Source organism: Lygodium microphyllum, chromosome 8, assembly GCF_053477565.2.
Source record: "Lygodium microphyllum isolate KBCC chromosome 8, Lygodium_microphyllum_v1.1.10, whole genome shotgun sequence".
Classification (NCBI taxonomy): Eukaryota; Viridiplantae; Streptophyta; class Polypodiopsida; order Schizaeales; family Lygodiaceae; genus Lygodium; species Lygodium microphyllum.
In genome coordinates this window covers 73,917,456-73,932,644 of record NC_141142.1, presented here as the reverse complement: position 1 = coordinate 73,932,644, position 15,189 = coordinate 73,917,456, and the positions used below count along the sequence as shown (strand labels likewise).

Here is a 15,189-nt window from a genome sequence, read left to right as displayed (position 1 = left end):
GTATTCTACAAAGCAGCCCTTTGCATTAAATCTGACTTGCAGCCCTTGCTCTACCATTTGACCGATTGACACCAAGTTCTTTATAATAGATGGCACATGTAATACATCTGAAAGACTCTTTGTCTTACCATCATGCAAGGACAAGGGAACTTTTTCAATGTGTAAAATTGGGTGGCATGAATCATCACCTGTCTGCACATAACCTGCATTTTGCAAATCATGCATCTCTCCAAACCATTCTGCATGGCTGGTCATATGATTGGATGCACCTGAATCAACATACCAAACATCATCATGTGTTCCCTTTCCTGTAACAACATTCAATATATGCTGCATAACAAACAGACATTCATTTTTGTCTTCATTCTGTCGTGAAGACGATACATAATTTCCTTGCTGCAACTTACCACTGCGAATATAATCTTTCTTAGCATAACATTGGGCTGCAATATGACTTGTTTTGCCATAGTAGTGTGACACAATACCAGAGTTGTTAGAACCTCTGTTCTGCCATTCACCTCGTCCTCTAAAGCTCCCCCTGCCTCTAAAGTTACCACGACCTCCTGAAACTTGCATATCGCCAAATTGCTGATTCAATTTGTTTTACTGGTTGTCACTATCACGTCCTATACCACGGCCTCTTGAAGAGAACCTGCCATGTCCCCTTCTTGAACTGGAGTAGAAAGCTTGGACCTGTTCACCACTTCTTTCAGATGTCTCACTCTGCATGTTGATCTCTTCAATGATCATAAGGGAGACCAACTCATCGAAATCTGGAAATGGCTTTCTGACATATACGGAAGTTACAAAAGACTTCCAAGCCTTTTCATTGTTAAGTCCACCCAAGGTAGACGACACCAAATCATCATCATCGAGCATTGCATCAATCTCTGCCAATGCATCTGCAATGCTCCTTACCTTTAGTGCATACTCATTGATAGACATCTTCCCTTTCTTCAATGTATTCAACTCTTGCTTGAGTTGAATCTTTCATGCCTTTGTATTTACGGAAAACATACTTTCAAGTATGGTCCAAGCTGTATATGAATTCTCTGCATTTCTAATATGTCCCAGCATATTATTGTCAATTACTGCAGACAGCCAATACATGACCTTCTTGTCTTTTGTCCATTCCTTCCGTGCCTTTATCTCTTCTGCAATTGTTGGAGGATCACTCACCTCCAGCTCCTTTTCTTCACCTGAAACAAACTCGTAGAGGCATTTTCCAATAAGGAAGTTCATGACACGGAACTTCCATGAAGGGTAGTTGTTCTTGTCGAGCTTCTCAATGATGGGGCTTCCACTATTCTCTGCCATTATCACAAAACTAATACCAAACAGCAAGCAAATCTTCTGCAACCCTCAACCTGTAGTGCATAGCAATACACCAGACAGTCTTTTTCACTATCTGCTCAACAATACATACAATCTATAACTTGTTTGCAGCTAAACCTTATGTTTTCTTCCTACAAAAACCTCAAGAATTATAGATTCGTAATCTGTAACTTGCGCACACACTTTCGGTCAAAACAGCCGAAAACATAGTGTACCCTAAAACTGTTGTCTGCAACCTTACGGCTCTAAAACGGGGCCTGAAACGGCCTCAAATGCCCAAAATAACTGCGGATTGCCCTAAAGGACGATTTGCAAAATACACAGTGCTCTTCGCGCACACCAAATCTCACTGGAATCAGAGATTTTTGCTCTGCCCTGCTTTCGGTGCCTCCACAAGCACTATCCAAGAGAAAGAGTGGAAGGATGGGAGAGCTTTTTACCCGTGGCTTGCTTGCTCGAACCTTGCTTCTTCTCCTTCACTTGAGCCTTCGAAATCAGCCTCTCTCAGTGGCATGGCTCTGATACCATGTCAAGAATCGCGTGGTGGGGGGACTTGCTCAAGATGCTGTGCCGAACACACACAGAATGCACAAGGAGAAGCTCACTCAAGAGACAAGAAGAGAGATGGAGGCCAAAACGTTTTCTTGCTGGTTTCTTCTTCTTCTTCCACACTCTTTTCAATGTACACAAAGTATAGATAAGATACAACATAAAGGAAAATGGCCTATTAAGTCAAACAATGCATAACCGACTACACTAGTTGACCGGCGCTATAACTATGCTAGTTGTAAATAGGTGTAATAACCTGAATATAATAAGTAATGAGTCAGTGGCCATGTGAGAGTCATAATGACCACCGACGTGCTAAGTGTAGACGTGTGGACCCATCTAACCAGGCAGTCCATCATTAATGTTCGCATGTGTTGAGCTTGTCATCTCAACACTAACCACCCTCCCATTGTCCCCTCACCCCCCTCTCCCTCTCCCTCTTCTCTCTCCCTTTCTTTCTCTCTCTCTCTCTCTCTCCCTCTCTTCCCGACTCATTTCTTTCTCTCTCCCCTCCCTCCTTCCTCACCTCAACCTACCTTTACTACTCCTCCTTCTCCTCCCCATTCTACTTTTGTCTCTCCCTCTTCTTCCTGCCCCTCCTCCTTCTCCTCCCCATTTTACTTCTCTCTCTCCCTCTCCTTCCTCCCCCTCCTCCTACTCCTCCCTCTTCTTTCTCCTTCTCCCCCCTCCTCCTCCTCCCTCTTCTTTCTTCTCCTCCTTCTCCTCCTCCTCCCCCACGGGCCACGCTTGTTCCCATTGCCTATGCCATGCGTCGGCTGCTCTTTGTCGGCCCCTCACCTGGGCGTTGTGTCTCCTATCGCTAGCCATGCTTGTTACCGCCATTGGCACCCTTACGCCTCCTGCCCACCATTGTTGCCTACTTTCCCCCTCCCCCTCCCCCACCGCCCGCCCCTACCCCCATCCCCCCCCTACCCATCGTTTCCCCCTTCCTCCACTAACCCCCCTTCCCTTACACCCCCCCAGCGTGTCGTTTCCCCCTTCCCTTACACCCCCCCACCTATCGTTTTTCCCTTTGCCCACTAACCCCCTTTTCACAAAACTCAAGGTAGAAAGTAAGCACGACATGAACAAGAGACGAATTGGGTGCAATCTCCCCCCATGCCTTGTGTGAGCGCTCCACAAAGCATGTATTTTATGTATTAATCATCTTCAAGATCAAATAATAGCCCAAATTACAAAATAGCATGCTTTTGGCTTTTGAGTTTGCTTTAGCACAAAATAGAAATAAAGCTAATGGGTGGGTGCCCAAAGAGTCAGGCATACCCAATACAATGTCCAAATACAAATATCATAATCGTGCACCCATGCGCATACAAAATAATAAATAAATATCCAACGCCTTAATAAATAGGCGTGACAAAATATAGGCGCCATGCCTAAGATATGTGTCCATAAAAATATAAGTGATAACTCGAATACACGCTATCGTCCAATGCTTTTCTCTGCCACCACTGCTGCTATCTCTACACATCAACTGAAGCATTCACAATCGTTAGTAAAATAATACAATTAAACCGACAAAAGTGAATACCTAGCAATCTTCAGCTACATAAATAAATTAAGTGGTTAGAAATTAATCCTAACCTTAATTTATCACGAGTGCGCACTCTAAACTCATAAACGTTTATTAATTTAATATGTATTTTGCAGAATCACCCTCTATGGAATCACCCATGTATACACTAAATTAACGAAACATGCGAAAAGGATAGGCGTCCCCATCGAATTCTCGCACAAAGAATCCACTTTGTGTATGAGCCTCGATAAACAAAGTTTATGGAATCCACCGTAAAACCTCACGGAATCCACCGTGGCACGAAATCCACCGTGAAATAGGCCTCCTAGCATCATACCCCCGGGGTGAGATAGCAATTGTCCTCAATTGCTATTAGCTCAATATGGAGCTAATAGAGTGGGGAAAGCATTTAAGTCTCTAGCGTGCATCCATTGGGCCTCTTCAACAGGATGGTTTTTAAACTTGACCAAATATCTAGAATATCTACGGCCAATTCTAGTGGTCATAAAGTCAGTATCTATGATAGCTTCAGTCTCAAGGATTTCAGTCTCTTCATCTAACAAATGTGGGTTTTCATAAATAGGGTGTACATGCAATTGTCCTCTAAAGGGTCGTAATAAACTAGTGTGAAAGGTGTTGTGAATTTTCCAATGCGGTGGTAGTTGTAACTTAAATGCATTGTCATTGATTTTGTGAATGATCTTAAATGGTCCATAGAATCTATGTGCTAATTTCACAACTGGATGTTTATCTACACTTTGTAATCTACGTTTTTCTATTCTTAACCAAACATAGTCATCAACTTTGAAATTCATGGCCTGTCTTTTCTTATTGGCTTGTTTTGTATATGATTTTCGGGCTTTGGCAATCATGTCTTTAACCTTATCAAAAATAGTAGCGTGCATGTTAGCAATATCATCAGCACTCTGAATTCTATTTGATAAAGATGCAACAGGTGTAGACAATCTATAACCATAAATCACTTCAAACGGTGCTTTCTTTGTAGCTATGTGTGGTGTATTGTTATATGCAAAGTGCAGTAAATGTAAATGTGTATCCCATGTCTCTGGTTTAGAAATAGTGTAAGCACGTAAAAGATCTAAAATAGTACTGTTAGTGGCTTCTGTTTGTCCATTAGTTTCAGGATGAAATGCAGATGAGAAATCAATCTTTGTTACTAGATTAGCAAACAGAGTAATCCAAAAGTTATTGCAAAATCTAGAATCACGGTCAGAAATAATAACTTTTGGTAATCCATGATTAGTGAAAACAGTTTTCAAAAACAATTGTGCTGCCTGAGATGCTGTTAAAGTTTTCTTGCATGGAATGAAATATGCTTGTTTACTAAACCTGTCTACAATAGTCCAAATCATATCATGGTTAGCTTTAGTATTAGGTAAACCAGTAATAAAATCCATAGAAATCTGTTCCCATGGTCTTGATGGAATAGATAAAGGCATAAGTAAACCATACTGTTTACCATGATGTCTCTTAACTCTTTGACAAACCAAACATTCAGAAACAAAGTTAGATACATCAGTGTCCATATGTGGCCAATAAAAATCTTCAGTTAATGTACATAAAGTAGATATGATACCTCTATAACCTTGATATGGAGGACAATATAATCTCATTCAAAACAAAAGATCTAAATGGAACTGTAACACATAATCTCTTTTCATAAAACATGAATCCATCATTGTAAGAAAGTGAATCAATAGGAATCCAGTTATTTCCAACTAATTTATTCCAATCAGTATGAAAAGTAATGTCTTGATGATAAGTATCTTTCATAGGAGTTAAAGAATCAAATGATATGACAAAAATATTATGAATGTTGGGTCTTCTACTTAAAGCATCAGCTACTACATTTTCTTTACCTGGTTGATATTGGATAAGGGGATGAAAACTCTGAATAAAAGCTGCCCATTTGATATGTCGGTCAGATATTTGGGGTTGACTAAGGAGATGTCTAATACTTTGTTGGTTAGTCTTAATCATAAACTCAAAACCCATTAAGTAATGTTTCCATTGTCTTAAAGCTTGTAAAACAGCTAACAATTCTTTATCATATGTGGAATATTTAAGTTCGGATGGTTTCAGTTTACAGCTAGAATAGGCTATGGGATGATTATCTTGCATAAGTACGGCTCCTATTCCAGATCCACTGGCATCAGTAACTACTAAAAAGAATGGTCTATTGAAATCAGGTAGTTGTAATACAGGAGCATGGGTTAATGCATGTTTCAATAAATCAAAAGATTTCTGTTGATTATCAGACCAATGATAAACAATACCTTTCTTTAAAAGTTTAGTCAAAGGCAAAGAAAGTAATGAAAAATTTCGCACAAACTTCCTGTAAAAACTAGCAAGACCTAGAAAAGAACGTAACTCATGCATATTTTTAGGTATAGGCCAGTTCAATATTGCTTCTATCTTCTTAGGGTCAACCTTAATACCTTCTGATGACACAATATGACCTAGATATTCAATTTCTGTTTGAAAGAACTCACTCTTTTCTGGATTAGCATACAATTGATTATCTTTCAACAACTTGAAAACCAAAGACAAATGTTCATAATATTCTTTCTCATTTTTACTGAATGCCAAGATATCATCAAAGAATACTATAACACAATGCTGATATTTCAAAAATATGCGATTCATCATTCTACTAAATGTAGTAGATGCGTTAGTCAATCCAAAAGGCATCACTAAAAATTCATAATGACCAAATTGTGTTCTAAATGCAGTCTTAAATATATCAGATTTATCTAATCTCACCTGATGATAACAAGATTTAAGATCTATTTTACTAAATATGGCAGAACCTTATAGTTTATCCATAAGATCATCTATCCTAGGAATTGGATATCTATTCTTTACAGTAATCTTATTTAGGGCACGATAATCAATGCACATACGATAAGTATTATTCTTCTTCTTTACCAACAAAACATGTGCACCAAATGGAGAACTACTAGGTCTGATTAATCCTCTGTTTAATAATTCTTCAACTTGATTTTGAATTCTTTCTGTTCAATCTGGTTATGCCTATATAGTGCTTTACATGGTGATTATGTACCTGGAATTAAATCTATTTTGTGGTCTTCAGGACGTGAAGGAGGTAGCCCAGGTGGTAGATCTTCAGCAAAACAATGTTTAAATTGTGCAAGGAATTCTTTATGCCTAGGGTGCATATGTTTTTCTTTAGCTTGAAGTTCATTCACCCAAATTAGATAAGATTTACTACTTTTGTGTAATGCACGTTTAGCTTGAGTATGAGTAAGTAGTGGAAAATTATTGGATGCGTGCATACCATACAATGTAATGTGTTTTCCTTGAAAATGAATTTTAATTGAATGCGTGGAATAATCTATGTCAGGATTATGCTGATGACGCCAAGGCATACCTAGGATAATATCATTGGACTGTAATGGTACAACTAGAAAATTCCTTCTTTCAGTGTATTCACCAATTTGAATTTCTAAATCATGCACCTCTTGTGTTCCATTATACCTTGTGCCTAAGAATGCTGCTTTAATGCGATAATGCGTAGGAACAGTTTGTAATTTCAATTCTTTCACTAACTTTGCAGAAATAAAATAATATGTACTACCATCATCATGCAAAATAATCTTTTCTTTTCCATGTACTAAACATTTCATTGTCAACAAAGAATGTGGAGTTGGCATACCTGGTAAAGTATCCAAAGGAGTAGTAATGACGTCCTCATCTTCCGTAAAGTCAGGCATTTTCTCATGTTCTTCATCTTCCATTGCTCCAAGGTAGTTGATATGGACAGGTGGCTTCTTCGATTGGCAATTGGCTGCTAGATGTCCAGGTTGATGGCACTTGTAACACACTATAGGTTTGGCTTTAGATACATTGTTTGCAATGGCAGGAAGTCTAGGAATATTAGGATTTGGCTATGAGGATGGCTTAAGGTTTTGATTGGTATTTGATGGCAAAGTAGGTGGTTTTGTCCAAGACTTACGGAAAGATGATGAAGGAAATCAACTTTGATTGAATCTTCTAAAATTTGAATTGAATTGCTTTGAACCATAGTTACAATTTGCTTGAAATTGTTGTGGACACTTGTCTCTTCCTCGAAGCTTGTCTTCAGTGTCATGAGCCAAAGAAATTGCATCTTCAAGAGTTGCAGGCTTGAACATATTGACTTCAACGTAGTAATGCCCAAGTAATCCAGACATAAACTTGCACTTGTGAGTCACTTCAGGTACGTCTTCAAGCATGCGTAGTTGGAGTAAGGCATTCCAAAAGCGTTTGTTGTACTGGCAAACAAGCTCACGATCTCTTTGCTGAAGAAGGTCCCATTGCTTTATGGCTTTTTCATGAAATTGTGGAGGAAGGAAATTCTGCATAAACTTCTTCTTGAAACTCTCCCAGGTAGTGGGACAATCTATGCTCTTACGAACCACGGTCCACCAAAGAGATGCTCTATCCACTAAATGATTAGTAACACACTTGATTTTATCTTTTTCAGCGCATGTCTCCTCATGAAAGTAATCATCAAACTGACTGATGAATGCAAGAACAGTCTTTCCATCTCGAGTTCCATTGAAAGTACGGAATTTGCAATTTTTTTTACTTATCTTTGTTTCTTTGCGGATGGATTGAGCTTCGAGAGTCGCATTGACGGTTCGTCGGATAAGATCTTTGGATTGTGGTCCATCTTTGTCGGTAGTCGATTGTTGTAAATTGGCCAATTGAACTTGCAAGGCTTGCTGGGCTCTTCGTTCTTCATCCAACTACATCATAATTAAGTCCAATTTTTGTTCCATGGTAGGTTCAGGAAGATCGCCTTCAACCATTAAATCATCCATATTTTGTTCCGTCATCCTGTAAAAATTCAAAAGACCTCACACTCTCAAAATCCAATTAGCGGGATGAGCGTAGCTCAAAGTCGGGTGTACAAGGCTTATAGATTTTTGTTTGACTTTCATGGTCTTCGACTTTTGCGGTTGCAGGATTTGAAATCTTCGTAAAATGTGCGTATGACCTTCTGTGTGTGCTGAAACTAGTTCAGCAAGTCTGCGTATGCGAACAGAGTCTTTCAGGGAACAACTTTGCAGTTCAGTGCTTCTGTGCAGGAACAGTCCTTATGGGAGTTTTTGGCATAAGTCAGTTTTGACCTCTACTAACTTGCAGAACTTGCGGAGTTGTAGAACTTAAAGTACTTTTCAAACTTTGAAAATTTTTGTGACTTGAGACTTGAGTGATTAAGCTTAAAGCTTAATCTGACTGCGACGTCGAATTTTAGGGGTGGAGCCCCGAGAGGAACACCAAGGAAAAGGGAATTCTCTTGCAAGAAAATCTATCTTGTAACATCAACAAGCTTGTTTATCATGTTTTATATTATCACAATGAAGAAAAGAACACCAGGCACAACAAATCTTCATGCAGCATCATGTAGATCTCCCACGGTTTTTAATAGAATCAACCATATTCTTCAACATCTTCACAAAATCCATCAATAGAACAAAGAAAGCAAAGGAATACACCATCTTTGAATGGAAATACTTCACATAGTATTCATCTTCAATATCTTCATAGTCTTCTCTCTCAATCTCTCATATACAATCACTCTGTTTGAGTAGAATTAGCTATCTCTGACTCTCTCTCTCTCTCTCTCTCTCCATCAATAATACATCATATCCTCACTACAATCTCCCAAAATCACCCTCAATAATCCCTCTTAGGTCGTGGATACCCCTCCCAAGAGGTATGTCTGATATGAAGAGTCACCAGAGCCACTACAGTGTCCTTTCATAGCTCACTACTGTCACTTCACTCTAGTCTTCACTTGAGTCTTTAGCAGCTACTTCTTCCACTTCTTTCAGCTCTTTTGCACTTGTATTCACCTCTTTCCAAGGCTAGAAAACTTTCCCAAAGTCACACATACATTCCACAGAACACTTACAGAAGCATACAGAACAGTCTACAGAACAGTTACAGAACAGCTACAGTACAGAACAGAACAGAACAGAGACAGAAGCTCTACAGAAGACCTACAGAAGGTTATAGAAGGTTATCAAAACTTCATAACTCACTCTCAAATCATTCCAAACTCTCACAAACCATTCAATAAACTTTCACAAGATCTCAATCTTCATCAATCAATACTTCATCCCTCCTTACAGAAGACAATCAGAACAAAACAGACCAAAACAGAGCAAAACAGAAGGTATACAGAACCTATCAGAACCTATCAGAACATCACAGAACCATCAACAAACATCATGAACTTCCAAAACACAATCATTATCATCCAAAACACTCTCAAATCACTTCTAAATCAATCAATCATCCCATAAAGTCAACCATTTAGCTCTCAAAAACAACAAAAATCAGCCAAAAAACAAGTCATTTCAACACTCAACATATCCCCACACTTAATAAGGAAGCGTCCTCGCGACCTAGGAAAAAGGGAATACAAGTTCAGGGAAAAGCTCAACTTTGATCTTCCATAGCTTCTCACAAAGAATCCATCCACCACGACCCCAACTGATAACCTGTTTCTGATATAAAAATACAAAGAAAGGAAAACCCTTTTGAAATTAACACCTCTTATCAAACTAAAATCACAACAAATTTTGTAAAGGATATAAAAGTTTGCTTCTTCTTCATCTGCATCTTCTTCAATTCTCCAACCACGACCCCAACACCACAAGTCTCCAAAATGTAGCTCGTACACGAAATCCAATAGGAAATCACCACGTTTGTTTGACATAAATGAACTCTCAACACAAACACTAATACACAACACAACCATCTGAATGACTCCTTCAAAAAGAGAGTTTTGCATTAAAAAGCTTCCACCATACATTGGAAAGGCATCAATGAAGATGATCCCTCTTAAAAGATTGATGTTGTCGGAATCGATCCATAGATAAGGATTCATCTACAAAGTTTTTAGGAGGATTTTGAAAAAATTGGAGACAACACATCCTTTCCAACAGGACCAGGTATCTGCTAGGCAAACAGAGGGCATGAAAATACAGTATCTCCAGCTGCTGGGAATCAATGTAATCCCTACTAACTAATGGGACGTACTGGATAGGGGGAGGAGCATGAGAAGGCGCCATTCAGATGGTTACACACACACCACAAACACAGACAATCAAGGAGAATGCCTGCAAAGCAACAGACAAAAAACCAAGGATAAGAGAACAACCAATAAAACGTGACACGACCAACTAACCCCAAGCAAACCACATCCTAGAAAAAATTTGACATGACCTTGAGACAAATGCGACCGAAAGCTTCATGCGATGCATCAGACAAACACCCTGAACCCCGTATCAGGCAATAAAAGAAAAAAAAAACTGCATACCGTACCCGTAACCGTAACAAAGACAGGAAACCAAAATAATACCACATCCGACACATATCAAAACTATATCTGTGAGAAACCAAGACTGGACCATGGAAAATAACTCTAATGACGGCGCATACCCATCCCACGAAACGCTTCATTAAAAAGGGAATTAAGTGCAGTGAGGGAGGAATTAATTTAATGAAGGGTTGATTTAAAGAAATTATTAAAAATGTGTGAATTTTTATTAGGTGATAAACCTTAGCAAGAAAATGGCGGTTCCTTATTATAAATTTAATTACCAATTATTAGGTTAAAACGGTGCTTTTATTCGAATCCCGACTTCGATTCCCGACTGGGTCTCTAAATGCAATTCATTGATTACAAATTAAGGTGATGTGGAGCGCTTTTTTGCCAGCGCGTGCTCATGTGACGGCTAGTTCATTTTAATTAAAATTTTAAAGTGCCTTTGTAGCGCACGTAGCGCGTGCTAAGTGAACGGCTGGTTCATTTTAATTTAAAAAGTATGTGTGTTTTAGCGCGAATGCGCGTGGAAACTGTGGGTGAATTAAAGGGTTCATTTTAACAATTAATTTGTGATTAAGGGAGAAATGAAAATAAAGAAAGCACATAAAATAAATACCTGGAAGGGATGTGTATGTAATGCAGAAATGCGCACGGAAGAGTCTCCCAAAAGAAGTGAATCCAGTAAAGGAAAAGTAAAGACCACTGATGACTGAACAACAAATACAACACCTTAGTGGGTTTTTTTGTTTTATTTAGATTTGTTATTTATTTATTTATTTATAAATTTTTTTAATTTGTGGTTTTTTTAAAATTGTATTTTAGGTATGTTTTGAGTTTGTATTTTGTGTTTTTTTTTTGTTTTTTTTTTGTTTTTGTTTTTTTGTTTTTTTGCACATAGAGTCAACCTTCCTTGATTTGAAATAATGGTGAAGAATTCTGTCAGCTTCTCTAGCTCCACTAGCTCCATTGAGGAAATTAGCTCCATGGGTGGTTGAGTAGAAGTTACGATGAGTAGCCTCACTAGCAAAAAGAAGCTGCAATGGAGTGTAATCTGTAGTCTCGGACAAAAGGGTAAAAGCAGTGACATAATTCGCCTCTTCCTCCTCCTCTTCAAAATTGAAAGAGGAGCTGGCCAAAGATGATGCCGAAGATGAAACGGACGAGGAAGAGGAAGAAGAGGATAGGGATGACCTTGAGACGACGTGAGAGAGATGATCAAGGCAGGATGACGGTGGTGGTGATGTTCTGGGGAGGGGCTCTGCAAGTATGTCAATGTCCAATCCGCTAGCCCCTGTTGCGACTTACGTGTAGAAGCCTTGGCACAAAGGATTGGTAGCCCACTTGCTCCGCACGACTCCCCTGATCATGCTGTGCTGATAGTCCAATTGCTGACATGATTGTGTTGTGGCTTCTTGATCACCGTCATTAGGTAATAAAATTCTGGGCATACGTCCAGGTGCCACAGCATCCATGCCCACACCGAAGCTTGCTAGTGTCTGCACCATCCCATCGATCACCTCGTCATCACTCAATCCCTCCACCTCCAATGCCTCCGCCCCGGCAAACCAACACAGTAGCACTTTCAAACCGTCGTATATGGAGCAAATGGAGAAAGTCCTCCGCATCCACCATGGTATTTGGCTACCATTGTTCCCTTTACGGTACAGAAACTGCTTGAAGGAACGGAAGTTGCTAGGTGCCTCTGGGTCGAACAGCAAGAAGAGCTTGTCCACCACACCGAACCCGAGTCGAGAGATTGATTCAAGCTTCCATGGAGGAAGCTCGGGCTCAAAGAGCTGCTGCTGAGCCACGCCATTTGTCTTATTGCAATTCCATAGTTCATAAAAAGACCTTCTTGTTGAGATGAATGGTGTCCGGAGGCAAACATCTGGCCAATTCATTCACAACGTTGCTGTAGCCCTTGGCTATGGTGAGGTGAGGGCCAGGGAACTCTTTGTATTCTTTCATGGAATCAAGGTCGAGGTCGTGCAGGGAATTAGAGGCGGTGGCTATTCGCTCCATGTCCTCGAGCATGGAGAACACGGACTCCTGCAAGGACCGGCGGTCCCATGGAATTCCGCCATTACAGCCACCGGGAGCTGCTTGAATGTCCTGATCATCGGCCCCCCCCAATCGGACATTCTCTTCTCTAGCGAAGAACACATTTAGATCTTGTCGTGCATGCGATCCCATGCGTCCTTCCACGAAATGCTTCTTGCACGACTGGAATGCACCTCGCCCCTTCACCTCCACCATAACTCGGTCAAATATATCCACCACCTCAGCCACCAGCCCAGGTGGATCCGTCATCTCCCCTCCTCCTGCTACTATCAGGGTCGGGTTACTTGGGAATCCGGCCTGCCTCTCCCAATTCGGAGCTCCGGCCTCTCGGCCACGTTCCATGGCGCCGATCCGCTCCGCATTCGCATATATAAGCCTGCCTTCCACGCCATGAATCCACGTAGTGCCAAGCTCCACTTGAGCGCCGCCCAGCGAAGAGGTGCAGATCCTCCCGCCCAATCTCGCGCTCGCGTCCAAGACACACACATCGATATCAGCAGCTGCTTCTGATCCACTCTCCTCCTCTCCAGGCAACTGGTCGTGACAAGCAGCAGACGGTTTGCGATGGAGAAGGCGGTATGCGGCTGACAAGCCAGCCATTCCCGCACCGATAATGACCACGCGAGGGCGTCTCCGCTGCAAGCTGTGGGGATCCATGAGCGGGAGAAGAGACAGATGAGGATGAGAGAGAGAGAGAGAGAGAATGCGGAAGAAGGTAATGGACAGAAAGTGCAACAATGAGATGGTGTTGATTTCTTTATAAGGTCAAAGCAAAGGGTGAAAGTGCCGGAGGCGAGGACGCGCCGAACGCGGTGATGAACGAACCACAGGATATTATTAGAGAGGGGGAGAATAGAGAAGAAGAGGTGAGGAGTGCGGCAGAGGAGGAAGAGAGACGAGGACGGCGGAGGAGGAGAAGGAGAGACGAAGATGCTAGAGGCTATGGGAAAGGGGGGAGGAGGGCGGCGTGGAGAACAGGGGTGAGGTGTCGTGAAGAAGAGGGAGGAGGTGTGGAGGGAGAGGATGAGGAGGGCCGCGATGGAACGAACAGGTAAGTTAGTTTTGGGTTTTTTTTATAATTATAAATATAAATAATTTTTGTTGTTTTGTGTGTGTTTGTTTTTTTTTTTGTTTGGTGTGTTTATTTCGTTTTGTTTTTTAAATTTTGAAGTTCTTTTTTTTTTTTTTTGGTTTGTCTTTGGTTTTTCTTTCTCTCTTTTTTTTTTCTTTGTTTGTTTGCTTTTTGTTTGGGGTTGATTTGTTTCTTTGTTGTTCAATGAGGATCTTTATTATTATGATGATTATTGTTTAAAGTCGTGGTTGTTTATTTTTTTGGTGTGTGGATTTTTTTTTGTTTTTTTTGTTAAATAATTATTTGTGGGTGGTTCAGTTGTGTGCGTTGTGCGTTATGTCGTGGTTTTTTTTTTTGCGTGTTTGTTTTTTTGTGCTTGTTTTTTTTTTTAAATACAAAATCCATTAAAAAGTGAGCACATCCCCGTCCCGCGCGTATGCGCAGGGCGGGAGTTTTTATAAAAAAATTTGCATCGACGGGATCAGACAGGGCGGGGACGGCAATGTGCAAGCCACAGGCGCCACGAGGGCGTCCCAAGGAGTGTAAAATCAAAAACAAGCACGTTCACGCGCGATACGAGAAACGTGGTTAACGGGAAAAATGAAGAAAATTTAATAAAATCCAAACCGTATGTTGGAACAAAAATCCATAAAAATGAAAAATGGGTCGGGAGACGAGGGAAAAATGTTGGAAACATGCAACACGGGTTCCGGGACAAAATCAGGGTGTTCACATGGGAAAAACACAAAAAATAAACCCGAAAACACATACGGGCATTAATATCGAAAAATCTGCGCATGGGAATGAAGTACGAAAAGAAGGAAAAGTGTGCAGAACAATGTGTCCAACAACTCTATCACATCAAAACACAGTTTTGATCGAGATAAGACGCGTTCACATGGAAAAAACCCAAAAAACAAACCCGAAAATGGGATCGGAAATTAATATCGGACGAACCGTACACCGGAATGACATGCAGGAAGAAGGAAAAATGTCGGTAGGAAGGGGTGGCACAGGGTTATCACATTAAACAGCAGTTCCGGTGGAAATAGGAGGGGTTCACATGCGAAAAACTCCAAAAATACGCCCGAAAACTCATTTAAAAATTAATAAGTAAAAATCCGGAAGTCGAAAAAGGGTGGAGGAAAAAGGAAAACGGTAGGGAAAGACACGGAGAACACGGCTGTCAATTCAAAGTGGAATTTCGATACAAACAGGGCAGGTTCACATGGAAAAATGTCAAAAAGACGCACGAAAAAGTCGTAAAAA

General features: G+C 40.6%; 1 pseudogene; it reads right to left on the bottom strand.

The window, feature by feature from the left end:
- Positions 1 to 13,448, bottom strand: part of LOC148032453 (polyamine oxidase 1-like) — a 33,531-nt pseudogene extending 20,083 nt beyond the window's left edge.
- Positions 13,449 to 15,189: the final 1,741 nt, after the last annotated feature.